Here is a 12,230-nt window from a genome sequence, read left to right as displayed (position 1 = left end):
GTTAGTTTGTTTATGTCTTTGTGTCTAAGATGTGTCTCTTATAGAAAGCATATTGATGGATCATGGTTCCCCCCCACCCATTCTGCCACTCTCTGTCTCTTTACTGGTGCATTTAACCCATTTACATTCAGCATAATTATTGATAGGTATGAGTTTACTGTTGTCATTTTGTTGTACTTTTTTTTCCTTCATATAAAAATCTTTTTTGAAAATAGAAGTAGTAAACTCAAAGCCCTCCCCCCAGGCAGGAATGAGCAAGGCAGGAGCAGTGGAGCCCTGAAGGGCCGAAAGCATGCCTGGTCCAAGGGGGCAGCTCTGGATTCCATCTTTGATATCTTCTATTACCCAGTGATTTTTAAGCAATGTGTTATTCAGTTCCCATGTGCTTGATTTTTTTTCCCTTGCTATTCATGTCATTGATTTCTACTTTTATGGCATTGTGATCAAAGAAGATGCTTTGTGTAATTTTGATGTTTTGGATTTTGTTAAGATTTGTTTTGTGGCCTAAAATGTGGTCTGTTCCAGAGAATGTTCCATGTGAATTGGAAAAAAAGCACACAATCATCTTAATTGATGCTGAAAAGGCATTTGATGAAGTCCAATACCCATTCCTGATAAAAACTCTCAGCAAAATAATAATAGAAGGCTAATTCCTCAACATAATAAAAGACAACAGCCAACATTACTCTCAATGGAAAGAGACTGAAAGCATTCCCCTTGAGAATGGGAAGTCCTCGCAAATGCAATAAGGCAAGAAAAAGAAATAAAGGGCACCCAAATTGATAAGGAATGAATAAAACTCTTCCTATTTGCGGATGATATGATTCAATACAAAGAAAATCACAAAGATTCCACAAGATGATGGCTAACAAGTGGGGCTGTGGGTGTAAAGGTGGAACATCTTCTCTATTTCAAGAGAAGTTATAAATATCTTTTTAAGGGAAATTGCATTTTTTAATATTGGCCATGAATTGATTCCTCCCTCCCCAAATTGCAGTACAAGGCTAAGCAAAATTCTTATAGGCAACCAGTTAGCAACCTGGTTTACACACCCCAAAATAAAAAAAGGGACTCATACAGATGCAAAATATTTGTACAAAGGCAGTGCTTGATGTGTTCAGCATCTAGGCATCTGCCAGAGAGGAGGCAAGGGCCAGACCCCACCCTCAGGTCAGCACATGAGGCAAGGAAAAGGTGAGAGAAGAAGGAAGGGTAAAGAAGTGTGCTTCCTGCCCGCCTGCCTGACGTCCCAGTATGGCAGAGCAGGCAGTGGTCCTATATGTTAGCACATGGAGCCAGTGGGGTGGAAGAACTGCAAGATCTCTCAGATCCCAACAAGCACCTTGCTGGGCCCTGATATTCTAGGAGCTGTTGGCTTTTTCACCCTGGGCCTTCAGGGTCTCACTTGCATGCTTCTGAAGGAGTTCCATCTTCTTTCTTTCTTTGAGCACCTCCTCAATATCTTGCTGTGATGGTACTAGGACTTAAGTGATGAACTTCTGCTGTCTATCTTCACCTTTCTCCAGGCCACCTTCCTTATCAGACTCTTCCTTGTTGACAGCATAGATATTTATCTCTTTCTTCTCCTGCTCCTCCTCTTCTTTTTCTCTTTTTGAAAGCCAGGCCTCTGTCTTAGTTTTCCACTTTTCTACCAATTCAGCTCTGAGTTTCTTTTCATATTCCTGTTCCAAAGGCAAAATAGTAACATCGTCTTCATCTAAGTAACTATAGTACTCAAAATCAATTGCCTTCATGAACTCAGCTCATGCCTTTCTTGGAAGAGGTTCTTTTCCAAATAGCTCTCTTTTGTTGTTGTTAGGTGCTGTCGAGTCAGTTCCAACTAATAGCGTCCCCATGTACAATAGAAGGAAACACTGCCAGGTCCTGAACCATCCTCACAATCATTGTTAAGCTTCAGCCCATTCTTGCAGCCACTGCTTCAATCCATCTCATTGAGGGTCTTCCTCTTTTTCGCTGACGCTCTACTTTAGCAAGCGTGATGTTCTTCTCCAAAGACTGATTCCTCCTGATAATACGTCCAAAGTATTTGAGACATAATCTCGCCATCCTTGCTTCCAAGGAACATTCTGGTTGTACTTCTTCCAAGACAGATTTGTTTGTTCTTTTGGCAGTCCAAGGTATATTCAATATTCTTCACCAACACCACAATTCAAAGGCATCAATTCTTCTTTAGTCTTCCTTATTCATCATCCATGAAAACACCATAGCTTGGGTCCAGCGAACTTTAGTCTTCAAGGTGACGTCTTTGCTTTTTAAGACTTTTAAAGAGGTCTTTTGCAGCAGATTTGCCCAATGCGATGCATCTTTTGATTTCTGTTTCTGTAGCTTTCAAATCTTTTGCTGTTCCAAAGTATTTGTAACCCTGATTTCCCAGGACTTCTTTTCCTTCATGATCCAGCATTTTAGGGCCAACTTTTCTATAATCAGGACCACCCAGCTCCTTTATCTGAGCCTCCTAGTGTTCTTTTTCTTTCAGCAGTTTGTTAATTTTGTCACTCAGGTCATAAGTTCAGAATTCACCTAAACCAGCGTTCTGAATTTGAACCACTTTTTTAGAGATCGCTGTGATAATCTGCCATCTCCACTTTTCTGCTCGGGCAGCTTGGCACATTCTGAGGCAAGAAAGAGTCTTCGTCCCTTCACTTTTCCCTCTTCAAGCTGAGATTGGCAAAATCTCATTAAGCTGTTCTGACCTTTTTTGCATTTCAAGTCATGGCGTGGGGGAGAATGCCACCCCCAGGCTGCGCGGCCCTATAAAAACCAAAAACCAAACCCACTGCCATCAAGTTGCTTCTGACTCATAGCGACCCTATAGGACACAGTAGAACTGCTCCATAGAGTTTCCAAGGAGAGCCTCGCAGATTCGAACTGCCGACTTCTTGGTTAGCAGCCATAGCACTTAATCACTATGCCACCAGGGTTTCCAATAAGCTCAGATTATTGTCTGATGTTGTTGGTTCTCTATCCGAAGGACTCTCTTTAATATTACTTGTAAGCTTGGTTTGTTTTTTATAAATTCCCTTAATTTCTGTTTGTCTGGAAACGTCCTAATTTTGCCATCACATTTGAGAGACAATTATTGGGTATATAATTTTTTTTTTTTTAATTCTTGGCTAGCAATTTTTTTTCTCTCAGGGTTTTATATATGTCATCCCATTGCCTTCTTGCTTGTGTAGTTTCTGCCAAGTAATCAGAGTATAGTCTTATTGGTTCCCCTTTGTAGCTGACTTTTCATTTTTCCCTAACTACTCTCAGGATTCTTTCTTCGTCTTTGGTTTTGGCAAGTTTGATTATATGTCTTGGTGCCTTTCTTTTGTGAGGTAAGTTTTCTGCCAGCATTTCTTCAACAAGTCTTTCTGTGTATTCCATTGTTCCCTCCCCCGCCACTCCCTTCATTCTGGAACTCCGATCACACACGAGTTTTTCCTCTTGATAGTGTCCTACATAATTATTAGGCTTTCTTCATTCTTTTTTTCGGATTTTTCCTCAAACAAATTGGCGTCAAGGGATTTGTCTTCAATTTTGCTAATTCTGTGTTCCATTGTTTCAATTCTGTTCGTATATCTTTCTATTGAGTGGTCTATTTCTGATATTTTATTATTCATCTTTTGAATTTCTAGTTGCTGTTTTGTATGGTTTCTAGTTGTTGATTTTGTTGTTTTGTTCTTGTATTGTTTTCCTGAGTTTTTCTATTGTTTTCCTTGATTTTGTCTATGTTTTCCTTGGTTTTGTCTATGTCTTCCTTGATTTCTTTCTTGATCTCTTGAAGAGCCCTGTGTATTAGTTTTTTGAGTTCTTTACCTGGTAGTTCCATGGCCATTTCCTGCTCCAGGAGGTTTTCTGGCTCTTTATTTTGGCCACTTGCTGGTGTCATCTTGTCTTGCTTCTTTACATGATATGATATTGCCTATTGTCTCCAAGGCATCAAGAAATTATTATATTTATTTATTGTATGTTTGTTTGCTGTGTCCTGAATTTTTACTTTGTTTTGATATATCTGATTAGGGTGGGGATGTGTGCTGCTCTGATGAATAATCTGGCCACTTAGAAGCTCTCACCTCCTGTCCCCAGGTGGGTAGAGAAGCAACTGGGTGTGTGAGTGTAGGTCTCTTTTTTGCTGGTCTTGTGGGACTGCTAAGGATGTATGTGGCATTTCTGGTGAGGTGGTGTATCTGTTTGGCCAGTCACCTGGCTCTAAGTACAGGGGGTGTTCTCCCTGGTCACTGGGTTGGGTGTTGTGTGTGTGCTCTGCCAATTGCCAGGTGTTCAGGGTTAAGGTGCCTGGGTCATCAGTCACTGGGTGGGTGGTATGAAAACTCTCATTGACAGTTCTGGGTGGGCAGGGCTGCATGGGAATGTTGGGAGTGGGCACAAACCTCTGGTTGCAGAGGGGGCCAGGCAGGGGGCGAGGCGGGGGGGGGATGTCACTTGCCTACAAGTGCCTGGTTGGAGGGCATGATCCTGTTCACTAGAGCATGTTGTGGGGGAGGCTGTGCAGCTGGTCCTCAAGCCCCTGGTGCAGGTGGCTGTAGGGAATAGGTGGTGCAGATGGCTAGCTCTGGCCAAGAAGCAGAGCTACTCCTTGGTTAGCTGCACCAGGTGTTGGGGATTCAGCTGGGAATGGTGCTTGCTTTGTCTCAGTATGGCTGCACTGTGCTGGTTTGGCTAGCAGGGCACCAGTGGGAGTGAAAAGAACAAGAAGCTCTCCTGCTTGGCTATGGACTTGTGTGTAGAGTTGTTTCTGCTTGGCTGCACCAGGTGATGGGGGTTTCTGCCAGGAATGCTGCTTGCTTTGTCTCAGTATGGCCACACTGTGCATGCTCGACTAGCAGGGCACCCGTGTGAGTGACTGGAGAGGGCAGAAGGCAGTACAGGATCGTGGGCCCTTGGCATGAGTGGCTGAACTAAGGGGCAGGTGCCTCCAGACCATGCGCTCCAGTTTAGAAGGGAGGATTGGTGAGGAAGGTGGGGGTACCCCACCAGCCAGAGTGCCTCCAGCATGGGTATCTGGGTGGGTGCAGTGAGTGGGGTACATGCATCTGATTTTCACAGAATGGGAAGCACTCTTGCCTGGCTCTGGCTGTGAGTATGGCGTCGCTCCTGCTTGGCTGTACCAGGTGATGGGGTTTTAGCTGGGCATGTTGCTTCCTTTTTCTGAATTTGGCCATGCTGTGCAGGCTCAGCTAGCAGGGCACCTGTGTGGTGATCGGAAGGAGAGAAGGCAGTGCAGGACTGTGGGCCCCCAGCACAAGTGGCTGTGTGAAGGGATGGGCACCTACAGACATTGGGCTCCTGGCTTAGGGGGCAGGGGAGGGGTGACAGCTGTTGGACTGTGCTTACAAGCAGGGAGGGAGGATGGGTGAGGAGGGTGGGGATGCCCCAGAAGTCCATGTGGGGGCTGGGGTAGATATAGTGGGTGGGATGCATGCACTTGACTTTTGCATAGCAGGATGCGCTCCTGCCTGGCTCTGGATGTGTGTGCAGAATTGTTCCTGCTTGGCTGCACCAAATGACGGGAGTTTTGACTGGAAATTTGTTCAGGTTTGGTTAGCAGGGCACCAGCAATTTGTGATTCTCTGTTTCCGCTGTTTTTGTATTTCCTCTCTTTCCTCTCAGCACTCAGTCCGATTCTTCAGTCTTGTCTTTGGTGCTTAGGGTTCCTAAATTTTCATCTATATCTGATTCACTTGTTTTTTTGGATCTTTGTTGTAAAGGGGACTGTTAAAGATTGAATTGTGTCCCTGCTAAAGGTATGTCAACTTGGCTAGGCCATGATTCCCAGTATTGTGTGATTGTCCACCATTTTGTCATCTGATGTGATTTTCCTATGTGTTGTAAATCCTGTCTCTATGTTGTTAATGAGATGGGATTAGCGGCAGTTAAATTAGTGAGACAGGACTCAATCTACAAGATTAGGTTGTGTCTTAAGTCAATCTCTTTTGAGATATAAAAGAAAGAAGTGAGCAGAGAGACAGAGAGACTTCCTACCACCAAGAAACAAGAACCAGGAGAACAGTGTGTTCTTTGGACCTGGGGTCCCTGCATTGAAATGCTCCTAGACCAGGGGAAGACTGATGACAGGGACCTTCACCCAGAGCTGACAGAGAGAGAAAGCCTTCCCCTGGAGCTGGCACAATGAATTTGGACTTCTAGCCTCCTAAACTGTAAGAGAATAAATTTCTGTTTGTTAAAGCCACTCACTTATGGTATTTCTGTTATAGCAGCACTAGATAATTAAGACAAGGATGTTTTGAAGCATCTGACTACTCCGCCATCTTGGGTTGCCTCTTCCATCATGGCTTTTCTTGTTCAATTTTAGCTATATACACATGTTTAGAAAGCATGTTCCTATCCTGTATGTTTTGATATCCAACACTTTAGATTTTTTTTTGTTAGAAGAACATAGTGACACCCAAGGAATATTTTGGTTTCATTAAAGAAACATTTAACTGTATTTGTCCAAGGACCCAAACATACCCTTGAATTCATGTCTATGTAATGGGAAAACATCTGGGTAAATGGTAGAAAAAAAATCAGTTTATAAAGGAGATTGTGTTTTACAGTATATCAGATTTTCAAATGTTAGTACGTACACCTTGGCAATGTACCTATTGAATGAAGCAATGTTTCCTTTTATATAATAACACACCCCCCTTCAAGCTTTTAGTCTTAGAGATACAAATTTCAGTAAACAAGCCCATCTTTACCATACATTGTGCCTTTCACAACTCTACAGACTTCAATTTAAAACCTTACAGTATTCATCTTTCTCATTGTAAATGACTCATCTGTTTTGACCTGCCCCTCTAAGGAAGCCTCTTGCCTTTCCTGGTGACAGGTTCCATTGTCTCCCACTTGGTGTGCCTGCATCCCCAGTCTCTCTTACTTGAGGAGTGGTCATTAACATGCAGAACTCTGTAGAAAGGAGAGGGATATTTTAGGATAATAATTTGTTGTATTGCCTGAGTACCTTCCCTGATTTTGTCTGGAATTACGTAGGCTGTTCTGGTGACAGGAAACATTGATGCATGTTCTGTGATCTCTACATTCCTTTTTGTGAATTAATTGGAAGCTCGTCTTTTTATAAGCTTTTCCCAAAATGAATTCACTTATACTTATGTATCAGTCAGGGTCCTGGCAGGAAAACGAAATTAGGAGCGTGTAAATGAAGGTATGAATTGAGTGAAAGGAGCCCTGGTTTTGCAACGGTTAAGCACTTGCCTACTAACTAAAAGGTTGGTGATGTGAACACATCCGGAGGCTTTGCAGGAAAAAGTGTATGGGTAGTGTGCTCCCAAAAGATTACAGCCTAGTAAACCCTATGGGGCCATTCTACTCTGTCACGTGGGGTCACTGAGCTGGAAATTGAGCCAGTAACAGCATAATATGAACGTAGGAGACAACGAAGAATCGTTCAGTACCTGGTGGTGTCGGGAGAGCTTTACTGAGTGAGTTGTGTGGAGAGGTCCTTTGAAAAGAGCTGTGACCCTTAGTTGATGGATGCAGCCAGCCTGCAGCAACCCTTCAGGGAAGGACGGAGGGACTCTGGTTCATCCTGGTGCTTTCCATTGGCCAAATCCTACCAGAAGCCAGAAGGCAAGGGGATATGTTGATGTTACCCACACAGGTCAGCCTCCTGAAGTTCATTCATTCATTTACTCACTGTTTGTTGAACCAAATGGAGCTGACTTGCTGAAGATCACACAAGCAGTTAGTGGCAGACATAGGAGAAAAACCCCAAGTCTCTTGGCTTCAGTTTAGCGTTTCTAAAATGGCAGGAACAGGGACATCCCTCCTTTTTTCTCCTTTCCCCCTTTTCCGCTCATCCTTATTTATTTCTCTCCATGGTTTAGCTTCTGCCAGTCTTCATTATTCCCAGTTGATTCCTTTTCCAACCACTGCCATGACAAATGGTTTAAGGAACCCAGAGCTGGTGATCTGTAAACTATGGTCCTGCAAGGTCAAAAAGGAGTATGACAACCCTGTATTTGAAGTAGGTAAATATAGAGAACTTTTGGGAGAATACACAAAGCCATAATTTAGCCTTGAGTAATTACGCCAGGAATTGAATTAGGCTTCCTTGTAGGAGAAGATCTAACAGATTAATGCTTTGGCCCATAGGCCCTCCGGCCAAGAAGTACATGCATTTTAAAGAGGAACATAAACACGGCTCACACTGGTCATACAGCAGCTTGGGTAGGTGGATTTATACTTCAGCAGATAGTAGGTCCCGGGTAGAAACGTGGGCCAAGGGCCAGGAGACCCCAGTTCAATTTCTAGTTAAGTCATCTCTGTTTATTTCTCACCAAATGCATATTAAAAAAAAAATTGAAATTAAAACGTCATGTGTAAAACACTCTACAGTAAACAGAGGCCTTAGAAGAAGAGCTGTTGCCAGCATCGCTTTTGGTTAAAGCTGTATCCAATTTAAAGTTTATTCTATACCAGTTACAGAAGTTGCCGCACATCTGTGCTGGACTGATCAGATGCTTCAGCAAACCTTCTCTCTGGACCTGTTCTGCATGCTTGGGGGTGGCTCCGGCATTGATGGATGGATGTGGAGGTACATGCATGTGGGGCACGGGAAACCAGGTGTGTGGCTCTATGACCCATTTCTTTCTGCTGCCCTCAAAAGTCACATCAATATTATGTTCTTTTTTAGATTTGTTTTTATTTTTATTTTTCAGTGTACCACCAAAGATACACCATTTTAACAATTTCTGCATGTTGAATTCAGTGACATTCGTTACATTCTTCAGGTTATGCTACTATTCAGGCTATCCTTTTCCAAATTATTCCACCACCATCGTCTTAAACTCACTGCCCCCTAAGCTTCCCATCCAATCTTGTGAGTTGCCGTTTGTCAATATGATCTCACATAATTATTTAAAAAAGCACAATGCTCAAAGCAGATGTACTGTACTAATTAAGATGAACTACTGTTTGCTTCAAAGAAGACTTCAGGAGATAGTTTTGGTTTAAGGTTTAAAGTTTTGAAGATTTCTTAGGGGAATAGTTTCAGGAGTTCATACAACCTCAATGGCTCCAGAAAGTCTGGATTCCCTTGAGAACTGGAAATTCCATTCAAAGTGTTCAGTAATGGCAGCAGGGTACCATTCCGTTCTGGTCTCATGCAAGTAATAATCAAAAGAAAGTGGGGGTGGCGATTTTACCTTCTCAGTACCTCTTGAGTTTCTCCATCTCCTCCCCATCATAGTCCCCATCTTCATCACCTCCTGACTAGTCTCCCCACTTCCACTTTTGCCCCTCTCCAATCAGTCTGCTCCCATTACCCCTGCTGCTTCAAAGCCATCAGTGGCCTCCTATTGCTCTCGGCATAACGTAAAACATCCTTAACAAGGCCCAGTCCTTATGATCTGGCTTGTCCAGCTCTCCAGCCTCGTCTTGCATCCACAAACCCCCTGTGCTCTGTGAAGCAGGCACACTGGCCTCTGTGGCACGTGACCGTGTGATATGCCCCTTCTGCCCAAGGACATCTGCTTGCTGTTGCTTCTGACTGGAAAGATCTCCACTCCATACCCTCATACTCTTCACCTAGTTAATGCCCACCAGTCCTTCAAATCTCAGTTCAAACATCACTTCCTTAGAAAACTCTTTGGTAACTCCTCCACCTGCAGTGAGATAGCCTTATTTTAAACTCTTACAACACTGTAAGGGAGTTCTTTTTCTTTTTTTAGCATTTATCATTATTTGAACTTACACACTTATTTCTTTGATTCTTTGAATAATCTTGTTCTCTACCACTAACAATAGTGGCAACATTTATGGAGCACTTAGTACATACCTGGCAGTCCTGAGAAAGTACTTCCTACTACTACTCTCCCTTGACAGGTCAAGTAACCTGCTCACAATCACACAGCTTGTCAGTGGCAGAGCTGGGATTTGAGCCCAGATAGGCTAATTCTAGGTCTGCACATTGAATCACAACACTGCATTGCCTTTCTACCAGACTAATATTTCTTGGTCTTTGTTTCATTATTACCCCCCTAAAGAGTCTTTTTAAAGGTCTCTGGGTGGGGCAAATGGTTTCCTGCTTGACTACTAACTTAAAGGTTGGCAGTTCGAACCCACCCAGCTGCACTGCAAAAGAAAGGCCTGGTGATCTGCTTCCATAAAGATTACAGCCAAGAAAACCCTATGGAGCTGTTCTACTCTGTAACGCATGGGGTCGCAATGAGTTGGAATCCACTCGATGGCAATGGGTTTGGTTTTTGTTTTTTAAGGAGTATTTTTTAGACATTTTTCATAATTCTCTCCCCACCCTCCACTTGAAATTTTAATACCACAGATACAATGTGGTGGGCAGACTAATGCTCCCCCAAAGATGTCCATATCCTAACCCCTAGCTGGCCTTTAGATGATGGGTTGTCAGGGGGAGTGTTATGTGTAATAACATGAGTCCTTGTAATTGAAGGAGGAGGCAGGATAATGAGTGTCAGAGTGATGCAGCATGAGAAAGACTTGACCAACCATGGTTGGCTTTGAAGATGGAGAAGCGGGCCATAAGCCAACGAATGTGGGCACCCTTTAGCAGCTGGAAGAGATAAAGAAATGGATTTTCTTACAGCCTTCAGAGTAGAACACAGCCCTACTTTTGGCCTAACTAACCAACCCACCCATTGCCTTCAAGTCAATTCTAACTTATGATGACCTCATGTGTTATGGAGTAGAACTGCTCCACATCATTCTCTTGGCTGTAATTTTTACAGACGCAGGTTGCCAGGCCTTTCTTCTGTGGTGCTGCTGGGTGGGTTCAAATCATCAACCTTTAAGTTAGCAGTCGAGTGCAAACTGTTTGTGCTACCTAAGGATCTTGCTTGTGGCCTAGTGAGACCCAATTCACATGTGTAACCTCCAGCACTTTAAGATAATGAATTTGTGTTGTTATAAGTCACCAAGTTTGTGGTAATTTGTTACGGCAGCAATAGAAAACTAATACAACTGTGTACGTACACTGTATGCTTATCTGCACTTTATACATTAAAAGAGTATGGGTTTTTGACCACCCAAGAACCAATTTTTGCTCCTTGGGGTGATATTTCCCCTGTTGATACGTGGACTAAACTATAAGCTCATATCTGGCTCTGATCACCATTCTATCTCCAGTTGCTAGCATAGTGCTTGGCACATAGTAGGCGCTCAGTAAGTAAATATTTGCTGAATGAATGAATTACTATGAATTTGAATTAAGGGCCATAATCCTACTAATGAAGGTGCCCTGGTGGTGCAGATCCTTAAACACTGGGCTGCTAACCAAAAGGTTGGTGGTTTGAACCCACCCAGAGGCTCCAGGGGAGAAAGACCTGGTGATCTGCTTCTGGAAAGATTACAGCCTAGGAAACCCTATGGGGCAGTTCTACTTGGTTGCATGGAGTCGCTAGGAGTTGGAATTACCCGATGGCACCTAACAACAACAAAAATCCTACTAGTGAGAAATAAAAAGGGTTAACAGACTCCATATTAGAATTCAAGTGAATTGATGTTTTTAAATAATTGTGAGAATGTTGTGTCATGAACAACACATTCATTATTGTGATGTCTCAGTTCCCAAGGGGACCCGTAGGATTTTTTTTTAAATCTTTTTTTTCCTTCTAAATTTTGTTTATTTTGTTGTTGTTGAGAAAATATACAACAAAACATACACCAATTCTGTTTCTACATGTACAATTTTGTGACATTGATTACATTGTTCGAGTTGTGCAATCATTCTCACCTTCCTTTTCTGAGTTGATTCTCCCCCATTAACACAAACTCACTGCCCCTTAAAGCTCGTACCTGATTTTTTCAGTTGCTGTTGTCAGTTTTGTCCTGTATAATTAAAATAGCATAATACTCAAGGCAGATATTTTTTTCTAGTTAAGCTAAACTACTCTTTGGTTTTAAGAAGACTTCAGTGGATATTTTTGGTTTAAGTTTAAAGATGATCTCAGGGCAATAGTTTCAAGGGTCATTTAGCCTTCATGGCTCCAGAAAGTCTGGAATCCATGAGAATTTGAAATTCTGTGCTGCACTTTTACCTTTTGATCAGAATTCTTCTATGGAATCTTTGATCAAAATGTTCAGTAATGGTAGCTGGGCACCATCCAGTTCTTCTCGTCTTGGGGCAAAGGAGGCAGTTGTTCATGGAGGCAAATAGCCACACATTCCGTAACTTCCTCCTATTTCTGACTCTCCTTCCTTTGTTGCTC

The 12,230-nt window shown here is 42.8% G+C and overlaps 1 pseudogene; it reads right to left on the bottom strand.

Annotated features, from left to right (window-relative positions):
* Positions 1-1,361: 1,361 nt before the first annotated feature.
* Positions 1,362-3,895, bottom strand: LOC126058664 (pre-mRNA-splicing factor ISY1 homolog; annotated as a pseudogene).
* Positions 3,896-12,230: the final 8,335 nt, after the last annotated feature.

The sequence above is a fragment of the Elephas maximus genome, chromosome 15 (assembly GCF_024166365.1).
Source record: "Elephas maximus indicus isolate mEleMax1 chromosome 15, mEleMax1 primary haplotype, whole genome shotgun sequence".
NCBI classification, from domain to species: Eukaryota; Metazoa; Chordata; class Mammalia; order Proboscidea; family Elephantidae; genus Elephas; species Elephas maximus.
The sequence above is the reverse complement of the archived record's forward strand: the minus strand, read 5'-3'. Positions and strand labels throughout refer to the sequence as shown.